Source organism: Callospermophilus lateralis, chromosome 17 (assembly GCF_048772815.1).
Source record: "Callospermophilus lateralis isolate mCalLat2 chromosome 17, mCalLat2.hap1, whole genome shotgun sequence".
Classification (NCBI taxonomy): Eukaryota; Metazoa; Chordata; class Mammalia; order Rodentia; family Sciuridae; genus Callospermophilus; species Callospermophilus lateralis.
The window spans coordinates 36000365-36020471 of NC_135321.1; the positions used below are offsets into that span (position 1 = coordinate 36000365).

Below are 20107 nucleotides of genomic sequence, written 5' to 3' on the forward strand. Positions count from 1 at the left end.
CCAAAGACAAATCCCAAACTGGAAAAAAAAAGGGGGGGTGCTTTCTGGGTCTTCATCCCTGACACAAGATGATCTCTCTCAGGTAACAAAGCGGTTGCCTTGCTGTTCAGCAATATCAAGTAAAAATCATTTTTTCATTAATAATTAGAAATATCATGAGGTCATTTTGACTGTATCTTGATATTCTTCCCCACTGATTATCACCAATAAGATCTCCAAAATTAAAAAAATGATCAAGCAAATTAAAGTTTAAGAGGAATTGCTAATAGTGGTTAATTAGCCCTTCGTATAGTTGCAAAGTGGAATATAGTTCGAAAAATAATATTTAAGTGGAGCATATTTACTCAAACATTGGCTCTATTTGTATGCCAGAAACTTGAAAATAAATGTTATGTAGGCAATAATACTACTGGCTTTAGTTTAACCTTCAAACAAGGAGTCATGCAAAATAATTTATATTCAAACCTTACCTTGAGCATCCAGGCGCTCTCCCTGGCTGTCGAGATGAACGGTTCCTCTGGGAAATGGGACACTGGGATAGTAAAAATGCAAGGAATAAGAGAAATCATTTAATATGATAAAAACATAGGAACAGAGTTATAATTCAGTTCATTGAGTGTGGCTAGCAATGGAAAAGAACATTACAGAAAAAATACACCCCAAATATCCAAAGTCCATTGATTTTATCATATAAAAGCAGTTAAGTTGCCAAACAATATAATTATTTTCACAATCTATATTAGATCAATTCTTAGGTTGATTTAATGATAGTTTGTGAAGATTTAGTGTAATGTTAGTCCTAGGAGGAAAATTTCATTATATATATGTATATATATGTGTGTGTGTGTGTGTGTATATATATGTGTGTGTGTGTATATAATATATACTTAACCTTCAACACTCCCACCCCAAAGTCTGACGTGAGGTGCTGAAACTCACATTAGTAGATAACCCAGAAAGCAGTGCCTCTAGTGAGATATCAAATGTCAACATCAGAGTATTGCCTTCCCCAAACTTAATTTGCAGGTTTTATATTTAGTACCAATTTGGGCTTGATCTGGTTAAAAAAAAAAAACAAAAAAACAAAAGATTGTTTTGACAGGATAAGCATTAAAAACAATTGTCAGGATCTAACTTCAAAATAAACATACAGACAGAAAATTTACTTTCTTTATATGAACGATTTCTGTCCAACACATGTTCTGGGGGCTGGGGATTTAGCTCAAGCGATAGCGTGCTTGCCTGGCATGCACGGGGCGCAGGTTCGATCCTCAGCACCACATAAAAACAAAGATGTTGTGTCCACCGAAAAAAACTAAAAAATAAATATTAAAAAATTCTCTTTTTAAAAAAAATCTTCTGACTTAATGATAAAAGTGATGAAGGGAAAATGTAATTCTGGAGGCTGAGAAATGCAGGAGCTCTATACTTTGAGGGTCTAATGTTAGGAAAGGTGGATGCTTACCAGAGAGGCTGCTTATGGTCCAATCAGATGCTGCTAAAAATGACCTGATATGCATATGTGCATGAGCCTGAACTCTCTTTCCCACCACCCCAAGAGACAAATTAGAAATGATCCCTTCCCACCTTCCACCTGAGCCCTCGTCCTGCACATTGTGCTTCTGTATTTTCTGTCTACAACCATTTGAGAAATGCCTTATATAGTTTAAAATCAGTTATATAAAAATAAAATATCTGTGGCGAGCTATATGTGATTAATCCTAGACAAAGTTCTGGAAATGTTGCTGGGAGAAGTTTTTTTTTTTTTTTTTAAAGGGAAGTAGGAGGCATTTTATATTTGTTTTTAATAAGGGAAAGAAGAGATGGTTAAAACAACAACAACAAAAGGTTAAGTGTTGAGAGAATAAAAGTAAAGGTGACAGCTGAATTATTAATGTTATACAGGTTGAACATCCCTAATTCAAAAGCCCCAAATCCAAAAAGCTCCAAAATACAGAACTTTGAGGGCTGACATACCACAGTGAAATTTACATGCCATAAAACTTTAATGCACACAATTTTATTTAAAATATTGTATAAAATTAACCTTGGGCTATGTATATAAGGTATAGGTGAAGTACAAATGAATTTCATGTTTAGATTTGGGTCCTAGTGCTAAAATATCTCATTATGTATATGCAAATATTCCAAATATTCCAAATAATTTTAAATTTCAAACACCTGTTTCCAAACATTTTAGATGAGGGATCCTCAACCTGTAGTATTTAAGGAGCTCAGAAATAATTTATATATCTTGACTTTTTTTTAGAGACCAGAAGATTTAACATAAATGGTTCCAAGAAGTAAATTTATGAAAACTAACTACATTTTTTTTTAACTTTAGACAAAACAGGTAGAATTTCTTTATACATTTTATACCAGAATTTAATTTTATGGGCATTTAATATCTTTCCAAAATTTAATGGTATCTGATAAACTAACAATTCCATCTCAAAAAATCAGTTCCCATCCATATGGGTTTCTTGTCTTAATTGTTCCAATCTTTCAGAAATTTTAACTGAATGAATCTGCCTTCTTTAAGTTGTACCCAGCAGTTATGTTACTACACAAAGTATAGGCCAAGTTAGGAGTATGAGGTTCCTAGATTTTCAATAAACCAGATAATTAACCCTTAGAAGATTTAGGCTTTTCTCTTTGTTTTTCTCACAACAGCCTATAGCTAATTTTTCAGCAACTGCCATGGATAAATTTGGAGAAGAGCTAGATCATTTATGGAACATCTTTTTTCACCAGTCATTGCACATACTTAACTTAATCCTCAAAGCCATCTTATTACAAAAATCCTAATATCATTCCTTATAGAAATGGAGCAATCACAAAATTCATTGGGAAAAATACTCTTATTTTACCAGAATATTATATATATTTCTATTATACCCAGAATAGCCAAAGCAATCCTTAGCAAGAAGAGTGAAGCAGGAGGCATCATAATACCAGACCTTAAACTACTACAAAGCTATAGTAACAAAAATGGCATGGTATTAGCTCCAAAATAGACATGTAGACCAATGGTACAGAATAGAAAACTGTATTTATGTGGGTTTGTCTCTGTGTTATCTCATACTAGACAAAGGCTCCAAAAACATACGTTGGAGAAATAGCCTCTTCCTCAAATGGTGCTGGGAGAACTGGAAATCCTCATGTGATAAAATGAAACTAAACCCATCTCTCTCACTATGCACAAAACTCAACTCAAAATGGGTCAAGGACCTAGGAATTAGACCAGAGACCCTGTGCCTAATAGAGGAAAAAGTAGGCCCAAATCTTCACATCGGATTAGATCCCCATTTCCTTATCAAGACTCCTAAAGCCAAGAAATAAAAATCAAGAATCAAGAAATGAGACGGATTCAAACTAAGAAGCTTCTTCTCAGCAAAAGAAACAATCAATGAGGTGAACAGAAAGCCTACATTTTGAGAGCAAATTTTTGGTGCTCTATCTGACGTGAGTGTGGCAATCTCCAGGATATATAAAGAACTCAAAAAACTTAACACCAAAAAAACAAACAACCCAGGCAATAAATGGGCTAAGGAGCCGAACTGACTCTTCTCAGAAGATATACATTCTATTAACAAATATATAAAAAAATGTTCAACATCTCTAGTAATTAGAGAAATGCAAATTAAAACTACTCTAGAATTTCATCTCATGCCATTCATCTCAGTCAGAATGGCAGTTATCAAGAAAACAAGCAAGAAAAATTATTGGCGAGGATCTGGGGGAAAAGCTACTCTCATACATTGCTGGTGGGACTGTAAATTGGTACAACCACTCTGGAAAGCAGTATAGAGATGCTTCAGAAAACCTGGAATGGAACCACCATTTGACCCATCTATCCCACTCCTTGGTCTATACCTAAAGGACTTAAAATCAGCATACCATAGTAACATAGCCACATCAATGTTCATAGCAGCTCAATTCACAATAGCTAAACTGTGGAAGCAAACTAAATGCCCTTCAACAGATGAATGGATAAAGAAACCGTGATATATGTATGCAATGGAATATTGCTCAGCATTAAAAGAGAATAAAATCATAGCACTTGCAGGTAAATGGATGGAATTGAAGAATATCTTGCTAAGTGAAGTACGCCAATCCCCCCAAACCAAAGGCTGAATGCTTTCTCTGATAAACAGATGCGGATCCATAATGGCTGGGGGAGGGATGGGAAAAATGGAGGAACTTTGGGCAATGGGGTAAGAAATGGTGGAGTGAGATGAACATTATTACCCTAGGTACATGTATGGCTACACATATGGTCTGTCACTACATCATGTACAATCAGACAAATGAAAAGTTGTGTTGCAATTGTGTACAATGAATCAAAATGCATTCTGCTGTTCTATCTCTCCAAAATAAATAAAAATTTTAAAAACCCATCTTCTTATAAATGAAGAAACTGAGCATCTGAGAAATGGAGCAATTTACCCATATCATGCAGGTAGAAAGTGACAGGTTTTAACTGAGTCTCAGACCCTAGCACTTGCTCTCTCGGCCACATCATGCCACCTTTGCAAGGATGGAAGTCTAGGCTTCCCATTCAGCCTTTGCAGGTGGTAGTGGGCTGGGTTGGGGGAGGCAGTAGTTTTTTTCCTGTGGTGCTTGGCAGAAATACAGCAACTATTATCTGTAAATCTGACCCTTTGATATAAAAATAAACTGATAAAGAATCATGACCTAAATGTAAACCATAAATTTATAATGTTTTAAAAAACAACAAAATAAGGAGAAAAATCTTTGGAATCCAGGACACAGCAAAGTGTTTTTCATACCCAGAACATAATCTGTAAAAGGGAAAACTGATAAATTGGATTTCCTTCAAGATTAAGAACTTTTGCCCAAGTGAAGTAATATGAATACAAAATAGAGACTAGGAGAAAACAGTTTCAAATGACATTTTCAAAAATAATTGTTTTAGGATATGCAGACAGCAGATAAATACATAAAATGACATGCAACAGCATTAGATATTAGGTCAATGAAAGTTGAAAGTACTGTAAGACATCACTATATTTATCAAAATAGATTAAAAAATAGTAACACCACAAAATGCTGATAAAGATTCAATGAAACTATATAACTCACATCTTGCTTGTGAGAATGTAAAATAGTACAGCTACTTTGAAAAACAGTGTGGTGCTTTCTAAAGACAAAACCAAAAAAATCCTGAATATTCAATTGCTTCATGAATGTATTATGCCAGAATCTTGGGAAGAGGTTATTGGCTCCTCATAAAAGAATGAGTTTGGCCTATGTTTGCGTGTCTGTCTCAGACAGACAGACAGACAGACAGACAGACACACACACACACACACACTATCTCTCATCCTTCTGCTCTCTACCAGAGATTATGCAGCACCAAGGTCCTTGCCAGGTGTGGGCCCCTGAATCTTGGGCTTCCTTGCTTCCAGAACCATGTGAAATAAATCTCCAGTCTCAGGTATTGTTAGGACAGCACAAAATGAACTAAGACACATGGAATACCACTCTAATAAAATGGCTTCAACTCTTCCTTTCATTTTCCAACCACCATATTTTGGAGTGATTTATTAAGCCAGAACAGGTTACTCATATCAATTTTGATACCTGAAAGTGAGAGCTGCCATTACAAAGACCGAAAACTTGGTGATAATTTTGAAATTGAGCAGTGGACATCAAGGAGAATGTTAGTGACTACTTAAAGTACCTTAAACATGCTATGGGTGAAATTTTAGGCTTCAACTATTGATAGGAACAACGATCTGGATGCACCTCCAGAGAATTATGCTGTGTGAACAAAGCCAATCCCCAAAGGTTATATATTATATACATTCTTGCAACAAGAAACTATAGAAATGCATCACAGATAAGTGTTGTCCAGGGGACAAAGAAGGTGAGGTTGGAGGGAAGTGAGCATGGTTATATAAGGGTTCCTCATGGGGGTGGAAACCGTCGGACCCTTAAAGGTATCAGTGTCAATATACTGATTGTGAATTTGTACTATAATTTTGTAAGAGGTTACTATGGTGTGGTGGGAGATGCTGGATAAAGAATATATATAGGCTCTTAATATTTCTCATAACTACATATTAATATACATGTTAATGTAATATTTTTTTTAAATCCAGCGATTGTATACCTACTAGAATTGAGAAAGGTACTGCATTTCTATTTTCCTATTTTTTTTTCAGACAAAGTCAAAAACAAAAACCCCAGGGCAGTGGACAAGACAGGATCAGGAGCTTGTTTCACTGTGCACACATTCAAGGAAAAATATCTTAACCTGAGATTTTAGCAATGAGAAATTACTGTCAACAATGACTGCACAGCACTGTCCAATCTGACCTATCTTGGAATCTTCTCTGCTGGAATCATTTTTTCCCTCTATTTACCGCACCCCTCCTTCCTCAAAATACTGATTCAAATTCAAAGTCAGAAGTTTGATACACCCTGCATTTTTTAAACAAAAAATTGTCAGGTTCACACTACCCAGAAATTTCCATAATTTACACATTTTATTTGCACAGAAATAGAATTTTCTCCTTTAAGGATTTTTATTTTAACAAAAATAAAAACTGCAACACACATAAATAAGGACATAACCTATAACACCAATGCAACAAGAGGAGTCTGCATAGTGTCCCTTCATGCTGACTTGTAATCTTTTGCTGTTTTGAGCATTAGGCCGCTCCTCAGAGATGAGCTGCCACAAGTCAGCTGCTTTTTATGACTTGTTTTTGTTTTCATTGAAAAGACCGAATATCTTTATTATGATAAGAGTCAGGACATGGTTGAAGTCTTTGATGAAGCACAATCTTTTTCTACAAAAGCCCATCCTCTAAAAAATTTCAAATTCTCTATGAACAAACCCAGAATTCTTGCATCCCATGTCCAAGGCACTGAAGCTGGATATCTGTCCTAGCTAGAGAGTCCCTCCAAAGTGATTGTTCCTTCTAGGTCTAGCCATAAAAACCACAGGGTCATAAAAGATATATCAGAATGAAAAAAAATGGTGATAAAAATATTTCTAGTCCTGCTATGCTATTGAAAGAACATCTCAGTCTGGCTTCACTGAGGCATAGCTAGGTGACAAGGTTTCTGATCAATACGAGGTTAGAGCTCGGTCTTCACAAAGGGACAGCATTACCACCTCCCCAACTCTTCACAGAAGGCTGGGGCCTGGGCCTGGTTTGCATCTCAGGAGTTAACTATCTTTGGATGTTCAAAATGAGCTGAATTCTGAATTCCAAACTCCTCATGGTATCGGACTGCTCCAGTTGTAGATCATATTCTATAATGTGGGAGGTCTGGGCTTTCTAGGAATAAATCTGCTTATGGGCATTAACAGAATGTTGTGGGCTATTAATCCTGAAGCTGATCCTACTCACATCAGCCATCAAGAAAGCCCTGCCTCCAGGGCTCTGTGTCAGTTAGTGGTGTTGGGTTGGGCTCCCGGCCTTCCCCAGGGGCAGCAGAAGGACACCCAGGGCCTGGCTGCCGGGAAGCACGGAGCTGAGCACACACCAGGGAAACCAAAGCCAGCTGAGAGTATCTGGCAGGCAAACGAGGTCAAGTTACACTGAATCTTGGATATTGAGTCTGGTATGACTCATTCTCCTTAAGAAAGACAAATTACCAAATGACCCGTGTTGTATATTTAAGGGCTTTTAAAAAACTGCTTGCTGATAAAAGGATTTGGGTGATATATGTTGAGAATGATAATTATGTTATAAACTTACCATTATGTGATCTGGGTTTCTGTAAATATAAAAGTTAATCCCAAGAAACTACCTAAAATGATATCTACAATAAAAAATAAATTAAGTTCTTTTTCTAAAGCATAGCTTAACCCTCTTTTATTGAAATCCTCATTTATCTATCTTCTACTTCTCCTGTGAACCAGAATCCAAATAATTTTTAATATTCCCCCCCCCCTTTTGTGTGTGGTGCTGAGGACTGAACCCAGGGTCTTACACATGGTAGGGAAGGATCTACCACTGAGCTATCTCTGTAACCTCAAGATTGCCCTTTCTAAAATTAAGAAAAAAGTGTAATGTTAAAGATAAAAGATTCTTTTTAAAAAAATGACATGAGGCAACTACATATAATACCATGTACATTATATTTCTGTGGACTTTAAAAATACATCATGCTTAGCCTTTTATCCATTTTTAACCATGTGTCTTTGAAAATAGTGCAGGAGAAATAGAATAGTCCTTTCCTGTGCGTGATTGATATTGAAATGTAGCAGAATGCTTATGTAGCAGGAAAGTAGTACAGAGAGGTTCAATTTCAGGTTCAATTTCAGAGCTCAGGATTCAAATTTAGTGTTTGGGTCAGAGTAGAAACTAAAACCTTGCTGTCCATATGTCCTGTCTTGGTAGTCTGTTATTCCTTTGGCCATATGAAGAAGGAACACAGTAACATACTAAAAAGGTGAAAATAAAGTTTTGACTATGGTAAGAAGGTTTTAGCACACTGTGTTGAGGGTGGCTATGACCTCATGACCTCCCTCAAAAGACAGATGACCCCCCTCCTTTAATGTTATGCTCTGTGAAAATCATTTCATACTCTTATTTATCATCTTCAGCAGTCTACTGAAAGTGTATTAAGTGGACTGAACTCGTAAAAAAGGCGTAGGCATGTTTGCATAGCTTTTGCCTGTTTGAGCCACATGATGACCCCAGAACTGTGATGTAACAAGTGACATTGCTTTTGTGGTCTCTGCTAAGAGCTTTACCCTATATAGGAGTCCGCTTCTGAAAGGTTTGGGGGGTGGGAATCAACACATTATTGGAAATCTGATTAAGATAACCAATTTGAAAATATTTATTCAATGTTTTTCTTTCCATAATTATGTATGACTGTTGTTCTGAACTTTGTAGACTTCCTGTATATATATCAGCTCACGCAGATCTCAAAATTTTGATTCTTTTGCTACTTCTATTAGAGGTTTGCTCTGCTTGTGTTTCTGTTAGAAGTTTCTCTTTCTGTTATGATTTTTCCTTAGGAACTCTCATGGGTACTGAGTTGCAGATCCATATCTTGAATTCAGAAATTTTCAAACCTTTTTTCATCATTTTCTCTCTTACCCACCCCCCTTTTTTAATGCCTTCCCCCTTGTCATCCCATTCTCAGGAAATGAAATGTCAAGGAATGAGATTTTTGTCTATTAGGATGGAGCTTTGGAGGGCCACAAACCATTGCAATAGCCACTTTTCATCCCCATCTGGGAGTGCATGCTCTAATCCTGCAGGACAAACCAGCATCATTGAGCACCTCCTACAAGTCAGGCACTGTTCTAAGAGGTAAAGATCCAAACATGAATAGCACAGGCCTTCCTACACAGCAAGCTGTAAAACGATTTTCTGCACAACTCCACAAAATAAAGAGGATTATCAATCCCCCCCTTTAGGTAAAAAAAAACTGAGGCTCAGTGAGATCATGCAGCTAGCACAGAACAGAACTGGGACCCAGACACTGATATTCCAAATCACATGCTCTTCCTATAAATCCATTCTGAAAAAAATTGGGGAAATACTTCAACATAGAGGTCCAAAGACTTCCTGAGTAAGATCCCTAGAGCTCAGGAAATAAAGAATAAATGGGATGGCATCCAATTAAAAAGCTTCTACACAGCAAAGGAAAGAATTCACAGAGTAAAGAGAAAAAAAAAAAAAAAAACCAAACCAACAGAACAGGAGAAAATCTTTGCCAGAAGTGAACTCCAACCAAAGACTAATATCCAGACTATAAAGAACCCAGAAAACTCAATATGTTAAAAAAAAAAGATAAATGGGCAAAAGAACTGAACAGACATTTCTCAAAAGAGGAAGTACAAATGACCAATGATTGTGTGAAAAGCATTTTCAGCACCTTTAGCCATCAGGGAAATGCAACTCAAAACAACACCAGGAATCCATCTCACTCCAGTGAAAGTGGAAAGCATATAAAGAATATGATAACAATAAATGCTGGCAAGGGATGCAGGGTAAAAGGAACTCACTCTGTGGCTGGGAATGTCAATCAGCATAGTAACAATGGAAATCAGTATGGAGATTCCTCCAAAAGCTAAAAAATAAATCTACCAGATGATCCAGCTATACCATTCCTTGTTATTTATTCAAAAGAAATAAATTCAGCATATTTTTTAGATATATGCATATAATATACATATTGCAGCACAATTCACAATAACCAAGTTATAGGATCAGCCTAATTGTCCGTCAACAGATAGATTAAAGATGTGATATATGTATACAATGGAGTTTTATTCAGTCATAAATTATGAAATTATGCTATTTACTAGAAGACAGGTGGAACTAGAGATCATAATTTTAAGCTGAATAAATCAGACTCAGGAAAGAAAAATATTGTTAAAAAAGTGACTCAATGAAATTAAAAGAGACCAATAGGATGAAGGAAAAGAATTAGAGTGAGGGAAGAAGAGAGGATAGTGGGGTAGTGGGAAGTGAAACTGATCAAATCACATTTTTTATGTATGCAGAAATATGTCACAATGATACCCATCATTCTGTATAACTAATATGTACCAAAAAAATTTGTGAAAAATCCATTCTGACCCATTCTACTTTTTCCTTCTCTTATGTAGATCAGCCTTCCTTTGCATATTATTAAAACTCAATTTCATATATTTAAAGCAACAGGATACCATGTTTTGATCTTCTTTCTTTATGGCTAAAACTTCTTACAAGTTTTTATATGAGGTTTCTATTTGTCTATTTGTTTACCATTCACTGAGCACATAAGAACAATTGCTATCACTTATGAACAGCTGATATGCATCAAGTGCTGGGATAAGTACAAACACTGGCTCATTTACTACCTACCCCCAGCCATTTCTGTCTTATAGATGCATGAACTGAGGCTGCAGGCAGGACTGGGATTCAAACTTGGGTTTGCCAGACTTCGCAGCTGGAACTCTTAGCACCACCATCTTATACACCTGTCAAATGCCAACCACCATGACAGATGTTGAGGCTGTGAGGGTGAACGGGACACAGTGCAGCCATCAAGAAGCTTCAAGTCTAGTTGGGTGACAGCACATATGTTAATAATTACACCCCGAGTTTGTGGATGCAATGACACAGTGACAGGGAGAGAAGAACAAATGGGATTTATGACTGCCACTATCCTGGGTGGTATGCAGAGTTTGAAAGTCTTTTACGTTTTTCTCACTCCAAAAATTAAAAGAAAATAAGCATTTTACTTCTCAGGTTCCTCTATTGCAGTGCTCTTCAGACTTTATGACTTGCTTAGGAATCTGGTTAAAATGCAGATTGTGATCAGTAGGACTGGGGTGGGGCCTGAGATTCTGCCTTTTTAAAAACCTCTGATGCTGATGCTGCTAGTCTAGGGACCACACCTTGAGTTGATTTCTACATCGGAGCTCTTTCAAAAATTGCTACTTTGGCAACTTAACATGCACTTAAATGGCCCATTCAGCTGATCTCAAATCAAATAAACTCAGTTATAGCTCAGACCTTGCAAACAGTGATGGCCCACACCAAAATTAAGGAGGTAACTCCATCTTTGGGTCACCTAAAATTTTATGGCCTCTCCTCTCTCCTTACATCTAACCTTTCAGTGGTAATGTCCTCAGCCAAAGCTCAAGATCCTGAGGAACGGTTCTCTTCTTTCCAAGGTGATATGAACTTAATTAACTACTCTGTGTAAACTCATTAGAGATGCTTATAACAAAATTTTGTTTTGTTATGAAAAAATATATACTTTCTGCTGACCTGAATGGCAGGTTCTGAATCTTGTTACATGAGCACCCTAAGTGAAGCCACTGTGATATTCCTTTTTGTAGACAACTGTGTCAGCTGAAGCCATCACACACATATCCAGAGTATTGAGATAGGAGGATGTTCAGATGACTCAAAATGTGAGAAGCAAATAATAAACTAAAAACTTAGAAACTTTGCGTTACAGTTTCCATAACAGTACAGTGTACTTGGACCATCATTCTGCTTAAAAGTTCCAGGTTCAAAGTGACTTATAAGATTGCCTGCACTTTCTAACCACATTCCTAAACAATTCACCATTTCCTCTTTGGGTGCATTTCATATTTCCAGAGAGAAAAGAAGTGACTATGAAGGACAGAAATCTTCAGATATGGTGACTTATGTCCCAAAATTGTATTTATCAACTCGTTTTTGAAATATTATGCATCTTTCCATAGGAAACATGAAGTAGTTAGAGGTTAAGATCCTGATGTAATTTAGTATCCTTATGGGTTACAAGGACCTTTGAAGACCACCCTGTGAATCTAACTATCATTTGTAAACATGCCTGGTATAAACAGCATTGGACCTACAGTAAAATACCCTATGTTTGAAATTTTCCCAATGATGTGACTGTGGGCATGCTATTTCAATCCTGGGCTCCAGTTTTGATTGTTTCCAGTAAAATTTATTTGTAGAGTTGAGAATCAAAATTCTTTAGCAATTCTAAATTTCTACATAAATGGAAAATACATTATTATTATTATTATTATTATAATTACACAGTTGAATTTGAACCCATTGCCTTGGGCAACTGGAACAGAATGTCAAAGGGTCAGGAATAAAATATAATCAACTTCAGGGAAAACCCAGTTAGAATGGGAGGGAATTCTTATTTTCAGAGGTCTTAAAAACATAGCCTTGAGGAAAAAGGCCCTAGTGTGTTCCTGGCGCAGGATCCTCCCTGGCCTCTGTGGATGCTTTGCTGCCCCTCCTATAGCACATGACGCCTTGGTAAACCACAGTTTAACCTCCATTTTTCACCATCTAAGGTTGGCAGTCTAGCAATAAACAAAACCAGAACCCCCAAAACCAACACTTCATCTTTTGAGCTCAAGTGAAACTTCTCATTTTACCTTTATGTTGACTGATAGCTCACAAGAGTTCATAAGGTCGTTGTAGGGATTGTATGCTTTGAAGATATCACTCTACTTAATAGTGTTTAACTTATTTCTTTTGATTCTTTTGGACTCTAGAAAACTGGATTTTCTGCTGACTTTATATTTTGCTCTTCCCCAACCCACAAGGTGATCTCTTTTTGCTCCTCATGGGGATGACTAACACATCCCCTGGTCATCCCCATCAAACAAACTTGAGAGCCAAGAGGAAGCTCAAATGGGTTGCCAAACACTACCAAAAACAACTGATGATCTAAATACTTGAAAACTTTTGTAATTACTAGGTAGCTTTTGTAGGAAAATCTCCAAGGCTGTCTTTTTTTTTTTTTTTTTTTAAATGTGGAGTTCCTGGTTCTTGTATTTTTTATTTTTCCCACTTCTTTGATTGGTGAATTATAGTTGCACATATTGAAGCATACATGCACACAATAATAACATAATTTGACCAACATCACTCCCTAGCATTACCCTGCTAGGGTAATGCTCCACCGGCGGGTCTCTTTCCTCTACTGATGTCCCTTTGATTTTTATGATATCCACCTCCACCTTTGTTTCCCTCTTCCTTTTTAGCTTCTGCATATGAGAGAAAACATACGACCTTAACTTTTTGAGATTGACTTATTTCACTTAACATGATGGTCTCTAGTTCCATCCATTTTCCTGCAAATGCTAGAACTTAATTTTTCTTTATGGCTAAATAAAACTTCATTGTAGGTGTGTATGTGTATACACACACAGAGAGACATTGTGGTGCATATATACATATACACACCACATTTTCTTTATCCATTCATCTGCTGATGGACACTTTGGCTGATTCCATAGTTTGGTCATTTGTGAATTGTGCTGCTATAAACATGGGTATGCATGTATAATAAGATGACTAATTCTTCAGGGTAAATACTGAGAAATGGTATAGATGGTATAGTGGTATATATAGTAGTTCCATGCCTTTTTTTTAAATCTAGAAAATAATAGGAATAAGTGAGATGATCTTCACGATTGTCTGCAGCTCTAAACCACATTCATTCTACTTGGTATAAATTATGAAAGGCATATATCTGAGAATGACGTAGGGACTTCGTGAGATCCTCTGTCAGAACACACTGGGTCAGGTATTCAAGGCAGGTGGAATACAACTAGCTCTTGATCATTCCTGCCATGAGCAGAAAGGTGTCAAAGAGGTGTGTCAGCAGAGCTCAGAGTGCTAGGACACTTTGGCCCACGCAGTTGCTTATCACAATCCCCTCCTGGTGTGCCACTGGACATAAACTTCCAGGTAGGAGGACAGTAAGAGAAGCAATGAGTCCTACTTCTGGCCAATATTGAAAACGACAACTGTCTTTGTATTAGGTTAAAAGAAAAGCTTTGCTAAGGTTGGTTTACTCCCTGTGTCTTACATATATTTTCTGTCTGTCTCTGCAAGCTCTGATGTCCAGTGACTTGAAGCAACAGGAAACCACAGGAAGCAGAACCTCTCACCTCCACCTGTATTTTGAAGCAGCACCATACAACATAAAGCTGGACCTGGCTCTGCAATTTCCTTGTCTTTCATTACCTCCAGCATATATGGCCTCATTTCTCAAACCGAACTGACTAATGGAAATAGGAACCATGTTAACCACCATGTAGACAGGAAAGCATGAGCCCAGGAAGTTTCTGAGTAGATACTATTAAAGAATGTGTCTGCTCTGCCAGAAATCACACTGATTCAGATTTTAAGGAGCTGTAATGACAATCTCCATTTGTTAAATGGACATTTAAACTTGTAAGTACCCCTGCCTATTCCAATTTAACCAAATAATTCAATGTTCTAATGGATTAACCAAAACTACACATTTGTCTCATGCATACAAAGAAATTTATGGATTCTCCAAAGGAAAAAAATGTATAGTTCCCATTGCATTTTCTATTCTATTTTATTATAAGATGAATGAACAACTACCTTTCAGAGTACTGAGATATTCTGTGGGGAGAGGATAAGTAAAGTTATGATAGCCTCATTCTAGTCATGAGACTAGAGGCCAAAGGTGAACTGAGCTGTATTAAATGGCACTTTTTGCACAGCACAAACTAGAGCCCCCAGGTCTCCTGACAATTCATTCAAAATTGCCTTATTGTGAATAAAAAGACAATAAGAATGTTATGCCTAACTTGCAAAATGTTTTGAGTGAGACTCATTGTTTAGAAGTAAAATTTGAAATTGGTCTAAGCAGGGTAGATAGGGACAGCCATTCTTGATCTTAACTCCTGTTTTCTTCTGAAAGTTTTGGTACATATTGCTTCTTTCTCTTTCCCTGTCATTTCTTCAACCCTCATCTGCTGTGTTAAATTTTAAATCTCTAGAGTCCCTACTCATGATCATTAGTAACAAACATTTGCATATGTTTTCAGATGGAGAAATCAAGGTGCAAAGTCTCTCCACCAAAGGCATATAAAATTATTAACTAGGTAATAATAAACAGGCTAGTAACAAAGCAAGGTTATTAGCCATTCTTTAAGATTTAAAAACAAAAAATTTACACAGCTTTCAGATTGCAAAAGCAACCCCTGCAACAGCACTAAACCCCACAGAAATATATTGTTGAAAATTCTTTCCACTGGGATAGGCTATAATCCCCACAGGAAAATATGACTCAAATGGAGCTCAGCTTGATGTTACAAGGGCATAGAACACAATGACTGTTCTGCCCATCCTGCCTCACTTGCGTCAGATTGCTCAACCAGTACATTCTAAAGGTGTCAAGATGACTCTTACAAACCCCACCTGAGGTTCCAGCTCTGGGCAAATTACCATGCACGGTATCTTTGCAGATAGACACTCAGATAAAACAGTTTAGGGCAGAAAGGCAACCTAATACACTCTTCCACAAAAGACATGAACCTCACTCACATTCACAAGTCGGCTGCAGCTGGTGTCCATGGTGATGGGCTAGCGCTGCACTAGACTCCAAAAGGGGGAAGAAGGCCACACATTCTTGAATATAATTACACTCCTTTTAGTCTTGCAGTCTGTGTGGCTGATTGTGAGAGCTGTTGGGGAGCAGTACCAGGAGCCTCTCGTTCCTTTCAAAGAAGGCAAACAATAGCCCTGTCGGACAGACAGACGTTTCTTGTTTCTGGGCACAACTTGATTCCAAAACTTTAATCTGCCTCTTACTACTTCAAAACAGGGGCTAAGGAGCTGAGTCTCCCTTCCTCCCTCATTGTCCTCAAGTTCACAGAATATTCCTTCCACAATAAAAAGATTAAGCTCCCTATGTCTCAGGTGGTGTGTGTGTGGGTGGGGTGGGGGGGGTAGCAGGGATTGAATCCAAGGTGCTTAGCCATCCCTTTATATATATTTTATATATATATATATATATATATATATATTTTTTAATTTAGAGACAGGGTGTGTCTGAGTTTCTTAGGGCCTTGCTAAATTGCTGAGGCTGGCTTTGAACTTGCAATCCTCCTGCCTCAGCCTCCCAAGCCACTGGGATTACAGGCATGCTTTTTTTTTTTTTTTTTTTTTTTTTTTTTTTCGTGGTGGTGCTGGGGGTTGAACCCAGGGCCTTGGGCATGTGAGGCAAGCACTCTATCAACTGAGCTATATCCCCAGCCTCAGATTTAATATTAGTTTAGAAATGTCAATTTTGGCTGCCTAAAATTTTATTTTTAATGCAGGTTACTGATGATTTTACTTAAAATTTTTTAAATTAACTTTTTTTTTTTAATTGGTGTGATTGCCTAGAATTTGAAAACAAACATTTGGGAAAAAAAATTGCCAAGAGTGGTTCACATTGAATGCAGGGCTAGATAAAATGTTATAGATAAGAGTCAGGACATGGTGACAAAGTCATGTACTGAGATTTTACAAATATAAAACATAGTTTACTTTTCTTAAATGAAAAAGGGACCTATATTATGATTCAAGACAAAAATAGCTAACATCTGTCAGTTTTTTTTCCAGGCATTCTGCCATTTATCTTTTTCTAATCTAGTGTCTTTACCTTCTCCTGTCAGGTGGCACAGAAATAACCATTATCTCCTCCCCTAAACACTTAGTTAAATCTGCCAACTGATCAAACTTCACACCAAGCCTAAAGTGCAATTCCTCCCAGAGGTATTGGTATTTTAACAGGCATAAATATTGTAGGCAGAAGTGATAAAGTTTTAGCAGTGAGTTTTCAGATATTATCTGCAGAGAGGCATGTATATTTTCCATAGTAAAAACAGCAATGGAAGGGCACACATCTAAGGAACTGCAATCTAACTCCAGCACCCCATTTTATAGCACAGGAGCAGACTCTTCATTTATAATTCATCTACAAAACAGTAGGTGGGAAAATGAAGAAACAATTCCCCAAACCGAGAACTCTTACCTCTCAAGTAGTGTTCTAACGCTAGGGGATCCGGAGCTGAGCAGACCACATCCAGCAACCAATACATGCAAACACAAAAGAAAACGTCCCTGGTAACCTACTATATATGGGTTAGGGTGGGCCTGCCCAGTGGGCAGAGCCAATGGTTAGAAAAGGCTTTTCAGAGCCAGCCTTTCTCAATGTTAACTCTGATAATAGACCATCTGGGGAGCTCACGAAAGGGCAAGATTCAGATTGAGGATGCCTGGGTAGGAGCCTCAGATCCTGCATTTTTCGAGATGCTCCAGGTGGAGTTCATGCCATTAGTCTCTGGACCACCCTTCCTGAGTAGCAAGAACCTAGGGGAAATAACAGCTGAGATAAGAGCCAGCCTGAGCTTGTATTAATGAAGAAAGTCATCCCAGGCAGAAGAACTAGCAAAGCTACAGGAAAGACATAGAAACCCTATGCTGAATTCAGAAATGTTGAAAATGCTAAGGGAACATTTAAGTGAAATATTGTTGTGGGTGTAGACAATAAGAGCTCTACATAAACGTGAAGACACTTTCTGCAATAGTTGCATGAGGGCGCTAAGATTGCAGAGCTTCCCCTCACACCTCTTTTCCATCTTTTTCAGACTTTCATTGATTTTTTTGTTTATTAAAACAACAAAAAAGTGGCACATGTCTGTAATCCCAGCAGCTTGGGAGGCTGAGACAGGGGAACCTCAAGTTCAAAGCTAACCTCAGCAACTAAACAACTCAGTGAGACCCTGTTTCTGAATAAAATACAAAATAGGGATGGGGATGTGGCTTGGTGGTGGAGTGCCCCTGACTTTAATCCCCAGTATCCCCCACTGCAAAAAACAACAACAACAACAAAAAAAGGTAAATGGATTTCTTTTCTGTGTGCTGGGGTATTTTAAATAAATAAATGACCACACAGCCAAGTTGAATTTGAGGGCATATGACTGGATAAGATAAAAATGCTACTTAATGATTAATTCCAATTATATAATCATGTGATCATAAAATCTACCTAAAAAACGTGTTTTTAAGGCTATTTTATTTTTTCTTGCTAATAAACTTAGAAAAATGTGCAGGAGTGTTTGTATAGAATTCTGACAGAAAACAAAACATACTGTGTCTTTTGATAACTGATAAGTAGTTCATTGCTTCGTGCCCTGGAGCACGTCACTGTTCCCCAGGTATAGGAAGAACTTGAAGTTTCTGAGGAGCTACATGCCTGCAAGATATGTTTTTTGTTTGCTTGATTTGTGTTGCTGGGGCGCAGGGCTTCACATGTGCTAGGCAAGTGCTCTAATACTGAGCTACACCTCCAGCCCTGCCCTATCATTCTGTCCCAGTGCACAGATGCAACTGTTAAGATGAAAATCACCTTTCTTCCATATTAGGCATGTTACATCCATTAATATTTAGTCAACTGCCAGCTCTATGTGAAGCAGATCACTAAATGACTTGATGATCATGTCATGAATACATTATATAATTTGATCCTGAAAAGCGCCTCTCAAGACAATGATTCTATTGCCTCTATCTGACCTTTGAGACAGGTAACTCAGTTTGAAGGATATGGGTAAAAGATGTTAAGTAATGCCTCTCAAATCACCCAGTTGGCTATAGAACCAGCTGGAAAAAGGGTATTTGAAGGCCTTGCTCCTATTCTAGGATTCTTTCTACAATACAATACTATAACTTCTAAAACCCCCAGGCAGGCAGGCATAAAGAAATAAGAGTTTAAACTCAGAAAGAATGATCTATTACTTAAAAAAAAGTATTTAAACTGGGCATGGCAGTGCATACACCTATAATCCCAGAGACTTGGGCGACTGGAGGCAGGAGAATCACAAGTCAAGATGATCCTTAGCAATTTAGTGAGGTCCTAAGCAACTTAGCAAGACCCTGTCTCGAAATAAAAAATAAAAAATGGGGGCTGGGAGCATAGCTCAGTGGTTAAGTGCCCCTGGGTTCAATCCCTAGTAACCCCCTGAAAAATAAATATTTAAAAAGTAAATTTCACAAGTGTAATTTGCAATATGCCAGAGGATCAAACTGGACAGTTGTTGTCCAGTTTTAGAGTTATGGACAGATGCAATATTTATACGCTTTATCATATAAATATTTTGTTATAAAATATAAAGAAGCACAAAGCTGGTGATCTGCAAACCAGGAAGTGTGATCCACCTAATTTATAGGTTATTAATCAGGGACAACCCAGAGTGCTGTTTATGATAGGCTGTCAAGTTAGTCTCATATGAGTCTTTTACAAAGTTATATTTGTCACTTTCAAGGCCCTGAGTCTGATCCTCAGCACTGGGGGAGAAATGAATAGAAGGCAAGCTGAGAGTGAAACCGACAGAGAACCTTACTTATACCAACAGGTTGTTTCCAGGGAGGGGCAGGTGGAGCAAAGAAGGAAGCATTTCTTTGAGTGCCCTCTATTCTACTTTATAGAGAACTGAAGAAACTTGGAGAAAAAGGAGATAGTGGTTTCTTGGTTAGAATCATGGAAATTTTTTTCTTTCTGCAGTGCTAGGATTGAACCCAAGGCCTTGTGCGTGCTAGACAAGTGCTCTACCACTGAGCTACATCTTCAGTCCTGATATTTTTTTTAATATCAAAGTTGATCAGATTTGAGATGATCTTTGAAAGGAGGAAAGTTAAATTAGGTGGTTGTGGTGCTTTCTTATCTCTAGCTTATCAGTTGCTAATTCACCAGATTTTAAAACACGATAAACTATTCCTGATTTCATTTTTGTCTATGCCATCCAAATTAAAAGTTTCAGATACTTTAGTAAAATTAAAAGGGATGGCTT

At 37.5% G+C, this 20107-nt stretch overlaps 1 protein-coding gene across 1 annotated transcript in view; it reads right to left on the minus strand.

Moving 5' to 3' along the window:
• Positions 1 to 20107, minus strand: part of Mapre2 (microtubule associated protein RP/EB family member 2) — a 150911-nt gene that overhangs the window by 123217 nt on the left and 7587 nt on the right. Inside the window, exon 2 of the mRNA XM_076836950.2 lies at positions 471 to 532. The gene's annotated coding sequence lies outside the window, so the exon portion shown is untranslated. The remainder of the gene's footprint in view (positions 1 to 470; positions 533 to 20107) is intronic.